At 44.8% G+C, this 17,937-nt stretch overlaps 1 protein-coding gene across 1 annotated transcript in view; it reads right to left on the bottom strand.

The window, feature by feature from the left end:
- The window catches only part of CPNE4 (copine 4), a 385,184-nt gene extending 371,270 nt beyond the window's left edge, over positions 1–13,914 (bottom strand). The window contains exons 1-2 of the mRNA XM_054688943.1: positions 13,893–13,914; positions 6,687–6,937 (exon numbers count right to left, since the gene is read on the bottom strand). The gene's annotated coding sequence lies outside the window, so the exon portion shown is untranslated. The remainder of the gene's footprint in view (positions 1–6,686; positions 6,938–13,892) is intronic.
- Between the last annotated feature and the right edge of the window lie 4,023 nt (positions 13,915–17,937).

Here is a 17,937-nt window from a genome sequence, read left to right as displayed (position 1 = left end):
ACAATAATCAATGATCTGACTTTTCTAGAACATTTCAAATGGAGGTAGGAAAGAACAAGGGACTAGGAAGTTAAGGTTGGTAAAATACCAGAGTGGGACACTGTAATAGTAAAATCTCACAGCAACCATCAGAAATACAGGCGTTTTTATCCCATTTTATGGGTAAGTAAACAAAGGCTTACGCTGTTGAAAAAAACTTGCCCCAAATCACATAAACAGTAAGTGACAGAGTCAGAATTTGAACTCACACCTGTGGACAAAACCTCTGCTCCCTGCTCTGGGAGTGGGGCCCCTTCACCATCAGCACCACCCAGAAACTTTGTCACAAATGCAAATTCTCCCCTCTTACTCCAGACCTGAAAAAGAAACTCTGGAAGAAGGGGGCAGAAATCTGTGCTCAATAAGTTTCCGGGTGATTCTGAAGCACATTCAAATTTGGAAACCACTGCACTATGTCCGTCCATTTCACAAAAAGTGAGGACTCAAGCGCCATGTTTAAAAGTGACCAGTGCTGTTTACAATAGCTAAGCTTTGGAAACAACCCAAATGCCCAAAAATAGATGACTGGATCAAGAAGATGTGGTACATATATACCATGGAATATTACTCAGCATTCAAAAAAGATAAACACATGCAATTTGCAGCAACATGGATGGCGCTGGAAGGGATCATGCTCAGCGAAATAAGCCAAAAAGAAAAAGAAAAATACCGGATGGTCTCACTCATAGCAGGAATCTAGAAAACTTAAATAAGGGACCAGGAAAATGAATAACTATAAGAAAGTGAAAATCAAAATCAACAAAAAACTATGAACCAGAGACACTTTTAGGGGGGCGGGGGTGGGAGGGGGGGGATTGGGGTCAGAATGGGGGGGCTGCAATTGTATGGGGAATATAACAATAAAATTTATTAAAAAAAAAAAAAAATAAAAGTGACCAGTGCTAAGCAGGGCTGACTCTTGACAGAAGGAACAGACATGGATGAACTCTGATTCATCCATGGGATCCTGGGAACAGCCTGGGAAAATAATTTCGAGAGTGAGACTTAAGAGGATAATAACAGGCATGGCTGGTGCCTTAGAAAAAGATGAAATAATACAGCTGTACGTTTTTACACATTTTAAAACTGGAAAGAGACTGATCATTAGTCCAGTGAACGAAACTCAGAAAAGTGAATTCACTTGCTCCAAATCACACCACAGAGCCTGCAACAGAACACAGGTTTCCCAGGAGAGGTTCCCCCCACCATCCAACAGCAGACTGTTCCCATGAAGGCTTTTGTAAGCCTAAAGGGTATAAAGCAAACAAGAAATTTCCACCAATTTATATGGAAAGTTTTTGAGCATTCCCAGATGCCCAAATTAGCTACCAAACCGTAACTACGCTGACACGAAGAGAGGCAGGGATGGTGCGATCAGCATATAGCTTGTGTGTGGAGTTCCCAGGGCAGCGCACTGCTCAGAACACATGCTGCCTCGAGACAGCTGCTGCAAAACCAGTGCTAAACGCTATTTTCACTTCTTGCCTTTTGTCATAAAAGTAGAAATCCTCTTCAGATTTCCTGCATTTAATGAAAACAGGCAGTGACACAGGTCTTTCATAAAAGCCAAGTGGCAAAAAGTGAATTTCTGAACAGTGGGGATACTGTCACTACTTTGTGATCCTGCTATTGAGCCTCCAATTCTTTTGCTCCACTTCCCATTAACCATTAGATCTAGTCCTGCATTTTTTTCTCGTCTGAGTCACAACTTAGAGACTGAGATGATTTTAACTTTGAATTCTGAAAAAGATACCATTTTTCATTCAACTTTTCTACTTCCTGGCTCTGGGCCAAGAAAGCCAGCCACCTGTTCTTCATCCATTTTTATCAGCTGGAGAATAACTGAATGAGAGATGCCAGCAGTAACCTGGTCCAGAAACTTGGCGTGGGCCCCTGCTAAGGAAGCTCCAGTCAGCAGGGAAATAGTGGGACAGCTGGCAGGCAGAGATATAATCAAAGATGAAGACACAGTGACTGCCTGCTGTCATCTGGACCTTCTTTCCTTCCTAGGATGCCCTACTGGAGAAATTAAAATTTAGATATAAGGGGCCAGGAATGGTGTTGCCACTGACAAGAGCACAGAGGACTGGGAGAGAAACCAAGTCCAAGGTATCAGAAAAGAATAAACTAAAACCCTGCTGGATGAGGCCCCTGGCAAAAAAGGAAGAGAGAGAACAGAATTTAGTTTGCTACATAGGCTTTCTAACTGAAAAAGGATGGAGAACAGGGAACAGGTTCATGAAAATCTTAAGAGGTATAGGTGAATGTGAAAAGGGGACAGCTATCTAATAACCATAAAGCACAGGCAAGAGAATGGACGTGACTTCCTGCGTGGGCAGTTAGGAGAACAGCTGCAGGGGCCGGGGACCAGCTACACAGAAGTGGCGATGCTAGTCTGACGAGGTGGTTTTTACTACAGATCATCAAAAGTTGGAAGGGAAGTAGAATTCTGGTTGTGGTTTTATTTCAAACAGAACTGCACTGTGGCATGGAAGGTGGTATAAAGAGGAGGAGGCAAGTAGCACAGAGGGGACAGCATGGCTTTCTCCCCATAAGAGGTAGTGTGGGGGCAGATACCATGACTGGATGGGGTTCACTAAAGTCAAGAGGGGGGTCACACCAAGCTACCAACTCTGTTGGGACCCAGGTGCAAGATCAAGAAGGAAACTAAAAATGATCCCAAATATAATGAAGGTAGGAAGATTGTGGCATTTCTACCATTTGGGGCCTCTGTGCCTGTGTGTGTATGGCCTCTCTGCACCCGTGTGTGTGTGTAGGATTTGGATAAGGCACCCCTGTGTGACTGTCTTAAGACAATGGCTCACATCACAAGGCAGCCAGGGATGCCTAGGTAGCCGCTGATTGCGTGGCCATAGTCTCAGGGGTCTGGGGGTAGCTCAGAAATTACATCAAGCACCTGCACAGGAAGCCCTCCCTATATATGTGTCCAACATGTCCCCTCCAGTTCCCCATAAAGTTGATCACTCTTTGTCTCCCCAGACCCTGCTCCCCCGCCATTGTCACATAATCAATCATGTTTGTTCATTACTACTAATAAATAGCTAGAGGGCTGCTCACTGAGCAACAGAGTCTTGCCTTGCAAACCTGCTCTGTGACTCGTCCCTCAGCGTGTCCCCGGAGATGTGCTGGTACATGCCCGACCCAACAGAAGATGGGCAGAGTCCAAATAGGGATTCAGGGGGGAAAGATAATAGGACTGAGTATCAAATCACCAAAAATGTCCACTAGCCTTTCTGGCTTTCTAAATTAGGCACGAGGACCTCCCCTGATGGTGCAGGTGGTTGAGTGCAGCACAGTGAAGCTGTCCACAGCCTCTGCAGCACGGGTTTGATCCTGGCCAGCCAAGGACATACCCACATGGCGCAGCAGACCTCTCCTGTCTCGCCCACTGCTCCCCTCAGCAGTGTATTTCAGTTAGTCTGCCTGTTCTGTTCCCCGCTATCTCTGGTGAATTCTCTCACCCTCCCGTACATCTGTCTGGTACCCCAGTTCTTATATGCATGAATAAATAAATCTATAAATAAATAAATAAATTAGGCAGGGACTGTTTCCATAAGTGGGTTTCCTGGTTTAATGGGTCAGCAGTTGGGCAAATACCAAGTGGCTGACCTTAAGCTCTTCCCCAGCACCACTCTGCTTATCGAGAGATGACTGACATTTTTTTCCCTAGCACCACACCCCAACTCCACCAAGAAAGGGTGAAATCAAGTGCAAAGTGCTGTATGCAGAAGAGGTGGCAGCACTGAAGGGACTCTTTCAATGCAAGGTGATATTATGAAGTCTTCATTTCTCTAACTCTACGTAGGCATGCTGGTTCACAAAGAGAAGTGGTGTCTTTGTGAGCTGTTAAGTTACAAGTGGAAAACACCTGGGAATGACACTCTAAGGAAAGAGGGTAAGTCCAGGCAAACAATACAGTGGTCCCCTTATGAAAACCACCAACTGTTATTTTCCACCACAACAACATGAGGGTTGGTTTTTACTTGCAAGATGCAGCACTCACCCTAATTACTGTTTCTGACACTTAATGCAAAATGGATAAATATCTCCTTCTTAGAGACACTGCCATTCTTTAAGACACAGGAAAGGGCAGCAGAGTGCCTCGCTGACCTTCAGGACCCTTTGCTAAAGCTACCAGGAGGGTTATACACTCTGCTGCACTCATGTCTGTGTAGACACAAAACAGAGCAGTCTAAGCACGAGAACAGAAAACTATTGCTAAAACTATGTGATAAGTAAAATCCCTCCACAGGCACTGTGTCTCCCCAACAGTGTTCTCCCACCTTCCACTCCCCTACACTCACTTCAAGAAGCAACTTCTTCCTTACTCACCTGACTTGGTGAAGGTCGCAAGATGGCCAGCTAACATTATGTAACTTCCCAGCCTCCCCTGCGGACGGTGGTGGGCCTAAGGCACAAGTCTGACCAAAGAAATACCAGCAAGTCACTGAGGTGGATAAAAAAGCTAAGTCTGGCTAAAAAAGACACTCCTCCACCATTCACCCTTCTTCCTGCAATCGTGAGCCCAGAGACAGAGACGCCAAGCTTTCTTTGACCATGAGGTCACAGACATGGGATTGAGGCGGACCCAGTAAGTCCACAGAATGAGAAGCCACAGCGCAAGCACCATAGGGCACTGCTGGGTGCCTGCTCCAGCCTGTCTCTGCACGTTCCTCATTAAGTGAGGAAAGCAAGTCCCTTGTTCAAACTTCTCTCAGTTAGTCTGAACACTTTCCTAATTGACAAGAGATTCTTTTCCCTAAGGGATACTGCTATTTATGAGCCATATCTGGTAATGTGCGCCACTTACTGGGAAGACCATGAAGTCAGGCTGCAGACAAGAAAGACTGATGAGGAGATTCTGAAGAAACAACACAGAGGGACTGGTGTTTACTGATACATCATCATTTTGACATAAAGAGAAAGGCTAATGGCATTTTAAAGGCAGAAAACTGTGCACAGGACTCTTGCAGAGTCGCTCAATCTATTAACCTATGAATATTTACTAAGCCCTGTTCCGTACCCAGAGTCTCCTTCCTCCTGCTTTTGTCAATACTGGTCTTTGGATCGTCAAGATTATTCATGGTTTAAGAAAAAAAAGGGGAACCTCATCCCCAAGGATCTTCAGGTGCTGCAGCAATAGGTGTAGAGTGCAAGGGCCCAGGCTGACATACTGAGAACTCCCATTATCCCACCTGCCTGGTGAGGGAGGTGGTGACAGACTCACATCTGTGCTACTCTTTTTGAAATATCTATTGTCATCCTATGGGGCAAGAAACTTCAAAAGTTGAGCAAAACTGAGCTGAGTTTCTAGCTCACTTAATAAAACAACACAGCTAATGCTAACCATGACCCTGTGCTGCTTGATAATTATACCTAATATGCATGAATGATGGTGGCTACTTGTATACAAACAAGCCACTCCTTCAGTCTCTCTCCTCATTTTGTCAGTTTTCCAATGTCTAGAACTAGCAGCAAAATCCACAGAATTACTATTTTGGCATCATCCTGTATGCACACACGGGCACTCAGAAAAATAGAGAGACCAAAGACCCAGACCTTCTTGGGGCAAGAGAGTGCCCCTTGTTTGTGGCGTGCCCTCCCAAGGCTGTCCACTCACTGACCATCAGGGCTGAAGTCTGCCCTCCTCGACCACACATCAGGATTCTCTCAACTACTCCACTCCTCTACACCCACTTCAAAGTTGTTGAAACATCTGGGACACCTTTGTGCCAGATGGTTCAAAGTTTTAAAAAGCAAGATTTCTAGACCATATCTGCTCTGTGCTATGTGCCCAATGTTCTTCCAAGTGTTCCTTATGCATTCACTCATTTAATCTTCACAAAAGCACCCCCTGAGTCAGATACCAGCAGAATAATGATGGTCCAGCTCCAGTAAGCAGCCAGAGGCTCAGCAGGTGGCAGAGGCACAGTCTGAACCTGGACAGCCTGGCTCCAGAATCTGCGGTCCCTCCTGGACATTATCAGAACCCTGTTGCTTGTTCTCTGTCAATGCCCACAACCAGTTTCCACCCCCCTCTACCCTGTTCTGTGCCCTGCCAGGCTAGACCAGGCCGTCTTCATCACCCAGGCTCCCATGCCCTGGCTTCTGGCTGGATTTGGTCATTCGCAAGGGCTGAGAGGAGATACATGGCTGGGAGGGGCTATTTATCCCACCCCAGCCTTTCCCCCTCTCTCTGCTTATTTCACCACGGTTCTGGCCATGTCTATGGCTCCCAGGCAGCCACTCACCCATCGCTCAGCTGTCAGTGGATTCTGGCTTTGGGGTTTATCTGCACATCTGCCTTCTGCCGTCTGCTATCCAGGAGGCCTTACACATTTCTTCACATCGGCCTCATCTTTCTCCTTTCCATCCTGGAACCATGCCCTCCCTACCTGTGGATGCTCTGATACATAGATCACAGGCAATTGAGCAGAAAGAGCCCTCACTACTGGCAAAGTAGGCCACTTTTGCATACCAGGCCTAATGAGCTAGTTAGCACTTTCCTTACACCAGGTTGCTATTTAATCCTCCTCCCTCAAAACTGCCAGCCCTGATGCCCTGGTATTCAAGCCCCAGCTCAGGTCTGCCTCCCAGAGTCATAAGCAAGCCACGCAACCTCTCACCTGCCCCTCTCTCCAGGCACTGGTCCAGAGATGCACGAGGAAGAGTCCCGCCTTGGCGAGCCCTTGAAACTCTTTGGTTTTAAAGCTTCCAGGCACTCCTGAGAGCTGGCACAGCAGTGGCAAAACCACACAGCAACAGTTGCCAGGGATGTGCTGTCTTCCTGACATGCATTCAGCAGCACCAGCATGGGAAGGCTTCATTTGCACACTCGGTGTGGCTGGATCTGGGTCTTACAGATCCAGCCTGGCACCTGTCAAAATAAGAATGCACTTTAGAGGGCCTCCCTGGTGGCCCAAAGGGTTAAGCACCTCACTATGAAGCAATCCGCAGCCTCTGCAGCACGAGTTCAAGCCCCTGCCCACCAGGGAGCAACCCACATGGCGCAGCAGACCACTCTTGACTCGCCCATTGCTCCCTCCCCTCAGCAGTACATTTCAGTCAATCTGCCTGTTCTGTTCCCTACTCTGTCTCTGGTGAATCCTCTCACCCCCTGTATCTCTGGCCTGTAACCCAGCTCTTCTTGTATGCATAAATAAGTAAATCTTTGAAAAATAAAAACAAGAATGCACTTTAGAGTAGCTGAGAGGAATCTGAGAAGGGGGCCCTAGTTGGAATAGACACTGGCACACGTGGCTTTCAACTCACATAGCAACCTTTTTCCTATGGATCAGGAAATCAGAAGAGCAACAAAATTTGCTGAAGATGTGCAATGTACCTGGCAAAGGACTTTGGATTTTCGTGCATTATCTCACTGTGTCCTTATAGCAGTCCTGCAAGGTCAGCATTTGTTTATCCTTTTATAAATGATAAAATGAAGACTCAGAAATATTAAATAATTTACTAAAGGTCAGGTAAGTTTTGAAAGTGAGAATGCAAATCTGAACCTGGATCTATTCCACTATGTCTTAGAAACCCAAAAGATGGGTGCCTCCCTGGCGGCACAGGGGTTAAGTCTCAGCGCTATGACCACTCCAGCCTAACCCACATGGTGCAGCAGACCTCTCCTGTCTCGCCCGCTGCTCCCCCCAGCAGTGTATTTCAGTAGATTTACCTATTCTGCTCCCCACTGTCTCCGGTGAATCCTCCACCTCCCACACCTCTGACCTACACCCCAGTTCTTCTCTGCATAAATAAATCAATCTTTAAAAAAACAAAGATACCAAAAAGATGAAAGTGACTACAGAGAACATACATAAAATATGAAAACTGACATGTATTTTCAAAAGTTCACAACTGCTTCAGCTGAATGCCAAAAGAAAGATACAAATCTGTCTCCAGAATCCAGCCTGGACCTTTCGGAGTCCATCAGGATAGGTTGTACTGAATGGACTTTCTTCAGACAGAAACCGGGAGCCCTCTTCCTGGTGGTTTCTGGAAACCCCAAGGACACTGTGTCACCACCTGAAGTTAGTGCTGTTGTTATCCTCTCCAGACAGACAGCAGGGCCGGGACACTCTGAGGCAATCAGGACAGACATCCCTCTATCACAGAAAAAGGGTGGCGAATGTGGAGTTTCACCAAGACACATCTGAACACCAAGAAGAAAGCTTTGTAATGCTTGTGTGCATTCTGCTTCTCCCATTTTAGAAATAAATCTAGTTGTAGATAGTAAAATTAGTGTGATGCCCCTGAAATCCCAGCACCCCACTCCTAGGTATACTGCCTAAAGAAATCCTTGCCCAGGAAAAAGAATAACTATAAGAAAGAAATATCAAAAATCAACAAACAACTATGAACCAGAGACACTCCATGGGAGGTGGGGGGTGGGGAAAGAAGGGATTGGGGTCAAAATAAGGGGGTTGTAATTGTATGGGGAAAATAAAAATAAAATTAAAAAAAAAAAAGAAAAAGAAAAAGAAATCCTTGCCCAGGATCAAGGATGCTCATCAGAGCCCTATTTGTGGAAGCAGGAAACTGGTTTGTTCATCATTAGGGAGATGGAGAAATAAAACATGGACTCAAACCATGGGATGCTCTGCTGACAGGAGAAGCAATGAACAAGACGCTGAGCATGACAAGAGACCATGACCACGACCACATCTCAAGGAGTTAGTCTGAGTGATGAAAGTAAAAACCAGAATAAAGGTTGTAGTGCAATACCTATGTCCCAACTTGAAAACTATACACATGTTCTATTCTCTGAGAATCCATACCTATTCAAGAATATGCCTCTGACCCTTTTGGAAGTGTATCAAGGAGGTACGGGGCCATGAGTAAAGAACAGAAGTGAAGATAAGGCATAAGGGAAGAAATGAAAATAAAAGGAGAGACAATGGTGGTGAGAGTGTGTCATGGATGGAGAAGAAAGCCAATCTGAACTCTGGGAACTGAGGTCCAAACGAATAAAGTGTGGATTGTATGGAGAGGGGTAAGGGGCCTAGTAAAAGGGATAACAGAAGACATGCAGTGAACCACAATGCAGTCCATCAAGATCTGAAAACTGGGCTTGGCTGGCCTGATGTGGAAGAGAATGACATTCTTTCCAGGAAAACTGATGTTTCACATCGCTTTTTTCCCTCTTACTGGTCAGCTGGCCATTCCCTCAATTCCACTGAAAGATCTTCATTCCTTTAGCCTAAGGCTTTGCTTCTCAAAATATAACCACCCAAATTTAATCATATATGTTAATATTCAGTAAAATGCTTATATCCTCCAATTTATCAACCCCAGAATAGGAATTTGGTCTGACAAAACAGACAGGAGAAAAGATTTCTGCACCAGAATGTTTATCACAGGATTGCTTATTATATTTTTTAAAAATGGAACCAATGGAAATGCCCAAAAATAAAAATATGAAATAAATTTGGCACAGCCATATGATGGAGTATCAAATAAATATTAAAAATGGTATTTGCAACTCATATGCTAATAGTTAATAAAAAGAACAGATAAAAATCATACAGCAAGTCTGATCAAAACGATGTGTGTGTGTGCACACCCCACACAATATTACGCGTAAAGAAAATTCTGGTAGCAAATGTTCAAAAATATTGACAGTATCTCTTCAGGTGGTGGGACTATGAGTGACTTCTTATTTTTTTAATTTCTGCAGTTCTATTTATTTCTCTATTAGTGAGCATATGTTCTTTTTTTGATGAAAACAAAACTTTTAAAAATAAGACTACGAAAATTCCACAATCCTCTAGAAAAGACAGAACTTTGTGATCCAGCTCTTGCAAAAGGTCTCCAGGAATTTCATCCATTATTTTATATCCACGGCATGTCCGTTTTAAATTTTCTAGGGAAGCAAGTTTCCTCAGGGAGGGGTGAAGACAAGGCACTGAGTGCTGAGTAGTACGGGAAAGAATGGAGAGTGGCCTTGGTAGCCTGGGATGAGACGAGAGGCAAACTCTTAATATACACCCGCTTCCCCCTACCTCAAGTGCCCCTTCTCAGAATACCTGTGAGCCTGGTACAGTGATGAGAAATCTACAGACAGGCAGGCAGCGCATTGTAGTGAAGAGGACTGGATTAGAAGGACCAAGATCTTTCCAAAAGAAAAAAGCAGTCCCTGAAGTTGGCATGTTAGCTGACTGGCACTCACAGGTAGGCCCTGGCATTCTTTAGTTAACAGCTGTGCAGAACATGAACATTGGACGAGATCACTCTTGTCAAAGACATGGAGACCTCTCAAAAAATGAGTGCATCTTCATCAATTTCAGCTTTAGCTTCACTCCATTCCTCCCACCTCTTAAATAAAAATTAAGATGCCAAATGTAGACTTGCCCTGCTTCCTTCCAGCATTCAATTCCAAGGCTTCTTTGAAGGCTTCCCCCAGGTCCAAGCTGTAACAACGCCCCGTCCTATAGCAATGCCCCATCAATCACCGTGGTTGAGAGGACAGCTGAGCGCCATGACCCCAACGGGTTCCACCACAGGTGTGCAGTGTTGGGCTCTGGCTGGTGAACATCGACATCTGATTTGCTCTCTTTGTTCTGCCACTTAGCAGACATGTGTTCTTGGACAGGCCAATTGTCCTGATTGAGTCTCTTTTTCCTTATTCTTAAAATGGTCACAATAACACCTCTTTCTCTCCAACCTCTCCTCTCTCTCTGATTTTGGTGCCAATAAAAGTAACAGATAAAACAAAACACCAAGTCTTGGCTGAAGACAAATTCTAAAGCAGTGAACAATATGATTGTAGTGAGGCAAGCAGGAGCAGGGTGGGCAGACTCGTGGGCCAGGAGGCTGGGGGGCTTCCCAGTTCCGGGCAAATCTGTACACGCTTTTATCTCTGAGCCCTCTCTGGCATTATCTCACAGCCCTGCCTCTCGCTATAGTCACTCATCCTCCAGTGGCCACGCTCTGCCACAGACTTTCTCTGTGTGACACCACCCTTATAGCCCCAGCCTCCAGACTCAGGTGTGCACACTTATGCACCCCACACCATACTCCAGTTGTCCCTAATCAGGCATGCGTGTGCATCCTGCAGTCACAGGTGATAGCCAGAGGCCATCGGCATAAAAGGCTGACCATTTCATGGAGGCCACAATGATGCAGTTTGTCAGTAGCAAAAATAAACCAGTGAGACTACATCAAATGCCTGGATAACTCAAAACCATAAAGGGGATAGTTTTAACCTTAAATTCTTGATATGGTGAATATACTAAATTGAGCAGAAAAGTTTTCCCTTATTTCCAAAACAGCATGTGAAGAATGTCTTTTGCAAACGTTTGACCACTGTAACTAGTCACATGAGAAAAATTTCAGAACAATAAAGAGTTCTGAAACCAAACATGGGAGTTAATAAACTCTAGCACCTTTTGGAAAATTACCACTACTTCCACCAAATGGAACATCGATTGACTATAAATCAACTAAAGGTCATAACAATCAATTTGAAGAGGTGCATCCAATCACCTAGAGTCCTACTCTGAAGGTCTTTTATGTTAATCTCCACCCCCGCTTTTTCTACCAGCCTTCTCCACCAAGCTTACAAACCCAAATGTCAAAACCCAGAGACAGTTTCTCAGCAATCCCACACTTAGCAATCAACGAAGCAAAATGACCAGTCAGCACTACTCCAGATGTAAACATAATGCAAGGCGTGAACTGCGAAGAGCTTGTCCCAGGGAAGAAGCACAAGCCAGGCTCTTAGCTGTGAGGAACAGAAAATTCAACTCTCAAAGGGCTGAAGAGAAGGAGGAGGGTGTTTTTATCCCTTAACAAGAAATCTAGTAGTAAGTGATAACAGATACATTTAACAACGCAACACAGCTTACACACAGGCATGCTTATGTGCATACATTCTGCAATAAAATTTTGCAGAATTTTTGATGTAACAAATATTTTGATGTAACAAATATACCACCAATGCACCCTCATATTTTCTATTCTAATTTAGCTCCATTTTACTAGGCTAGCAGTGACCACCAAACCAATTTTTATAAAATGTGCAAAATACTTGGACACTTTACAACACAAGATATACAAATGCCCAATAAGTACATGGAGAGGCAGGATGGGACAGAGCAGGATTTCTATGATCGAGCAGACAGGTTAAGGAGGAGTCCTGGAGTGGAGTCCTGGGTAGCTTTTGCAGGCTTTTGTTGGGATTTACCGAGTACATGGCAGGCAGGGGTGCTGGGAGGCCAGGAGGCTGGCAGGCTTCCCAGCCCCCAGCAAGTCTTCACTCTTTATGGCCTCTGCTTCTCTGCTGGGTCTCTTTAGCTCTGTTCTTCCTTTCACTCTGCTGGCGTCCCCATAACGCCGCCACCCTTATAAGGCCAGTCTCTCAGCCCAGGTGTACCCACTTACATAGGCCCACACCCTACTCCAGGTGCCCGCCATCAGGTATGCATTCAGGTCCACAGGGATCCATCATCAACCCTAATGGTGGGGGGGCCGAAAAGCCTGATATTTTTTTACCTTACCCTACAGTACATTAAAAATGTGATAACAAGACAGAGAAATGCAATACTGTCTAAATGGCACGCACTAGCACACACTTCAAAGACAGACAGTGTTGAGTGCTGCAGAGAAGGTGAAGCATCTGGGATGCAACAAACGTTGCTAATGAGAATGTAAAACAGCCTGCTTTGAAAAATCGCTTTGCAGCTTTTTAATTTAACTATAAACTTACCATAAGACCCAACAATTCATAATTTATACCCAAGAGAAATATATATTTTCCCACAAAGACTAGAATATGAGTATTCATGAGAGCTGTACTCATAATCTCCCCCAAAGATGGAAGCAATCATGTCCTACCCATCAAGTAATGAACGGCTGGGGCCTCCCCTGGTGGCGCAGGCAGTTGAGCACAGCACTCTGAAACTGTCCGCAGCCACTGCAGTGCGGGTTTGATTCCCGGCCCGCCAGGGAGAAACCCACATGATGCAGCAGACCTCTCCTGTCTCGCCTGCTGCTCCCCTCAGCAGGGTATTTCAGTCAGTTGGCCTCTGCTGCTCCCCACTCTGTTTCTGATGAATCCTCTCACCTTCCCGCGCCTCTGGCCTATACCCCACCTATTGTATAAATAAAAAAATAATAATAAATAAATCTTCAAAGGGACACAGGAACCTGAGGATGATAGAATATTCTATACCTTGATTATGGTGGTAGGTGCATGGGTGTCTACTTTTTTTTTTAAATACTGGATGGTAAGTGGTTTATTCTATACAACCAGCAGCGTATTATCTTGAAGGCAGTCTCATAGACAGAAACACATGGACTTTACAAACTCTTTAAGCTTACATAAGATACATCACTAAAGGCCAAGATTCTGAATTTTGCTTCCAGCAGCAATTCCTCATTTTTCCTCTTCGAGTCATATATCCCTTCAAGAAGCTGACAAAAGCTACAAACACTAACCTTCTTTAAAAATGCAACCACAGTAAAAAGAGATATGATAATTCTGAGGATAAAAAGATCTCCCTGTGAAAGAAAATATGTCCCAATAAAATTAACAATGAAAAAGCTTCCATGTCTCTGCCATGTTTTTTCACAGTAAGCAGAAATCCCCCAAATACTGGAATTAGAAAGTCTTGCTGTCTTCTGTGCCACCACACTATTTTAATCTTAGTAATAAAAGAGAAAACTAAGCCATCTTCTGAAAGGAAGAAAGTGAACACAGGCCACAATTAACCAAGCACTTCCTGTAGTCATTTTCATTTTTAAGTGAATATGAGCAAGATGATCACCTGCAGTGCTTGTTAAAAACCAGATTTTGACTTTTATATAGGGAGAACTCATGGGACATATACCTTTAAAACATTCTCCAACAAGGTTTTCTTCATCACAGCAGGTCCTGTATACCTTTGCAAATCACATCTTCACATAGAGTGAACCTCACTATATGTGTTTTGTAAATGAATAAATGCATGAGTAAATGATATACATTCCAGGGCTGAGGGGACTGAATATACTAGCCCAGAACACCAGGTTTTGGACTAGTGCTCCTTGCTGCTGGAGAATGGAGGCCAAGATTCTGAAGTTTTAGCCTCTCGTAGCAATTCTTCATTTCCCTCTTTGGGTCTATATCCCTTGGAGATGCTGACAAAAGCTACATATACTAACCCTCTTTAAAAATGCATACACATGTGCATTGGAGCAAAGAAAGTTTGTTCAATAAATGGTGCTGGGAAAACTGGGTCGCTACATGCAAAAGAATGAAGCTTGACCACTACCTCACACCATACACAAAAATCAACTCAAAATGGATTAAAGAACTAGACATGAGACCTGAAACCATAAAATACATAGAAGGAAATATAGGCGAAACACTACGGGATTTGCACATCAAAGACATCTTTACAGACACATCACCCAAAGCAGTGATAGTGAAGAGAAGATAAACAGCTGGGACTACATCAAATTAAAGAGCTTCTGCACAGCAAAAGAGACAATAACAAAAACAAAGAGAAACCCCACCAACTGGGAGAACATTTTTGCACCCAACACTAATGATAAAGGACTGATCACAAAAATCTGCAAAGAGCTGATGAGACTCAGCAACAACAAAGAAAATAATCCAGTCAAAAAATGGGCAGAAGAGCTAAAAAGAAACTTCTCTGAAGAGGAAATGAAAATGGCCAACAGACATATGAAAAAATGTTCACCATCACTTGTAATCAGGGAAATGCAAATCAAAACTACCATGAGATACCATCTCACACCAGTGAGAATGGCACATATTAAAAAAAACTAGCAACAACAAATGTTGGCGAGGATGTGGAGAAAAAGGAACTCTTGTGCACTGTTGGTGGGAGTGCAAACTGGTCCAACCACTATGGAGAGCTGTGTGGAGATTTCTGGACCTACTAAACATAGAGCTTCCATATGATCCAGCAATTCCACTCCTAGGTATTTACCCAAAGGACACAGAAACATCAATTCCAAAGAGCACCTGCACTCCTATGTTTATAGCAGCACTGTTTACAATAGCTAAGCTTTGGAAACAACCCAAATGCCCAAAAATAGATGACTGGATCAAGAAGATGTGGTACATATACACCATGGACTATTACTCAGCATTCAAAAAAGATAAACACATGCAATTTGCAGCAACATGGATGGCACTGGAAGGGATCATGCTCAGCGAAATAAGCCAAAAAGAAAAAGAAAAATACCGGATGGTCTCACTCATAGCAGGAATCTAGAAAACTTAAATAAGGACCAGGAAAATGAATATAAGAAAGTGAAAATCAAAATCAACAAAAAACTATGAACCAGAGACACTTTTTGGGGTGGGGGGCGGGAGCGGAAGGATTGGGGTCAGAATGGGGCGTTTGCAATTGTATGGGGGAATATAAAAATAAAATTTAATATTTTAAAAAAAAAAAAAAAAAAAAAAAAAAAATAAAAATGCATACACATGGGCCTCCCTGGTGGTGCAAAGGGTTAAGCACCACACTATGAAGCAATCCGCAGACTCTGCAGCACGACTTAGATCCGGCCAGGGAGCTACCCACGTGACGAGGCAGACCTCTCCTGTCTCACCAGCTGTTCCCCTCAGCAGTGTATTTCAGTCAGGCTGCCTGTTCTGTTCCCCCACTCTGTCTCTGGTGAATCCTCTCACCTCCCACACCTCTGATCTGTACCCCAGCTCTTGTATGCATAAATAAATAAAATATTCTAAAAAAAAATACACAAAAAAACCACACAATTTTACACACACTTCTGGCAGCTTTGGAATAGGACAAACACAAATTTCTACCATCTATGAATTTTTCAGGAAAAAATAAAACTGAAATAATAACTATATGCTTAAAAAGTTATCTTCAATTTCAAAAGACTAGGGTCAAAATGGGGTCCCTTGGGAAACCTTCAGGTTATGCAGGGTTTTCTGACCATTCCATGGACTCTGAGGTCTGATAGTGGAGAGTGAACTTTTGGCTTCCTTGGCGTTTTCTTTCAGGGTCTTTAAGAGCCTGTACGTGGAAAATTGCTTCCTCCTGTTCTTTTCGACAATGGTAATCTGTTGCCATGGCAATACTGGCATAGCAAACTCTGGAACTGTGGTCCTTTTGATCCTCCCCCTAAGTGAGGAACACGAAATCTTCTGTCCAGGAGTTAAGATGAGGTCCTCGATGGTGACCATGGTCCCCACAGCTTCTCAGAGGTCTCCATGATGGGTGGTTTGGGGACAGAAGGCACAGTCGCTGGCATCTGGCACCCAACCGACTTGCAGCAGAAGGTCTGGGGCGTCGTAGCCATCCAGGGGAGGACAGAGAGGCCCCCAGCGGCCGCTCTGCCCTCTAAGGGAAGGACTGTGGTCACTGTGATAGGTGACAGCCCTTGTCCTTGAGAGCGAGACGCTGGTCAAAGCAGGCCTTTGGATGGCATGCTAGTCTGCCGCCTCCCGTGCTGCCAAGGAGGATGCCATCAACTCGCTTCAGCTCCCCCAAAATGCAGGCAGTAAAAGGCTTGTTGAATGGAGTAGCCACAGATGTTCCAGTTCTTCTAAGATTTCTGGCTCCTCCAGGCCTGTTCCAGGGACTACACCAAGTTCCAAGGTTCGGGCGTGTGGGGAGGAGACGCTACATTTATCAGAACACGGAACTGTAAACTTAAAATGAATAAGCTCAACCTGGCCCCATTCAAGGGCAGTGACTTACCGTTTAAAAATACGGCATCCAGGGGCCTCCCTGGTGGCACAAGGGATTAAGCACCGCACTATGAAGCAATCCGCAGCCTCTGCAGCACGAGTTCGATCCCCGGCAGCCAGGGAGCAACCCACATGGTGCAGCAGACCCCTCCTGTCTCACCAGCTGCTCCCCTCAGCAGTGTATTTCAGTCAGTCTGCCTGTTCTGTTCCCCACTCTGTCTCTGGTGAATCCTCTCACACCCCACACCTCCGGCCTGTACCCCAGTTCTTGTATGCATAAATAAATCTTTAAAAAAAAAATGGTGTCCAGTAGGTACAGAAGCTGTCGGGGAGTTTCACAGTAAACATCTTCCCGTGAGAAGTTTCGCCGCCTGCACTTTCGCCACAAGCAGTTTGCTGTAAGCATTTTCGCCACAGAGATTTCTGCCGCGAAATTCGTCTGCTGTAAGGCAAATTTGCTTTAAAAGAGGAAAGAATAAGAAATTTTAAAAAAGGGACATTCACCAGGCCATCATGAAAGATGGCTTTTCTCACGTGTGTACATTCATGACAATCCTGTGCAAAGAACTGATTTTCTTTTTTTTTTTTAAGATTTATTTGTTGGGCCTCCCCGGTGGCGCAGCGGTTTAGCGCTGGGTTGCAAGCTGCCGGCGACCTCTGCGGCGCCGGTTCGATCCCCGGCTGCTCCCCGGCCACCGGAGGAGGGTCCCACATGGCGCGCAGACCTCTCCTGCCGCCCGCTGCTCCCCTCAGCAGTGTACTTCGGTCCTTCTGCCTGCTCTGCTCCCTGCTCTGGCTCTGGTGAATTCTCTCACCTCCCGCGCTTCTGACTGTACCCAGTGCATGTATAAACAAAACGAACGAACAAACAAACAAATAAATAAATAAAAAAACATGCCTCTATTAAAAAAAAAAAAAAAAAAGATTTATTTGTTTATGCATACAAGAGCTGGGGTACAGGCCAGAGGTCGGGGAGGGGGGTGAGAGGATTCACCAGAGACAGATCGGGGAACAGAACAGGCAGAATGACTGAAATACACTGCTGAGGGGAGCAGTGGGTGAGTCAGGAGAGGTCTGCCGCACCATGTGTGTTGCTCCCTGGCAGGGGATCGAACTCGTGCTGCAGTGGCTGCGGATAGCTTCATAGGTTGTGTCTTAACCCTTGCGCCACCAGGGAGGCCCAGAACTGATTTTCTTTTGAG

The sequence above is a fragment of the Talpa occidentalis genome, unplaced genomic scaffold, assembly GCF_014898055.3.
Source record: "Talpa occidentalis isolate TD23 unplaced genomic scaffold, MPIMG_talOcc4v2.1 talOcc4.10, whole genome shotgun sequence".
Taxonomy (NCBI): Eukaryota; Metazoa; Chordata; class Mammalia; order Eulipotyphla; family Talpidae; genus Talpa; species Talpa occidentalis.
This window is presented reverse-complemented; position numbering and strand designations above follow the sequence as displayed.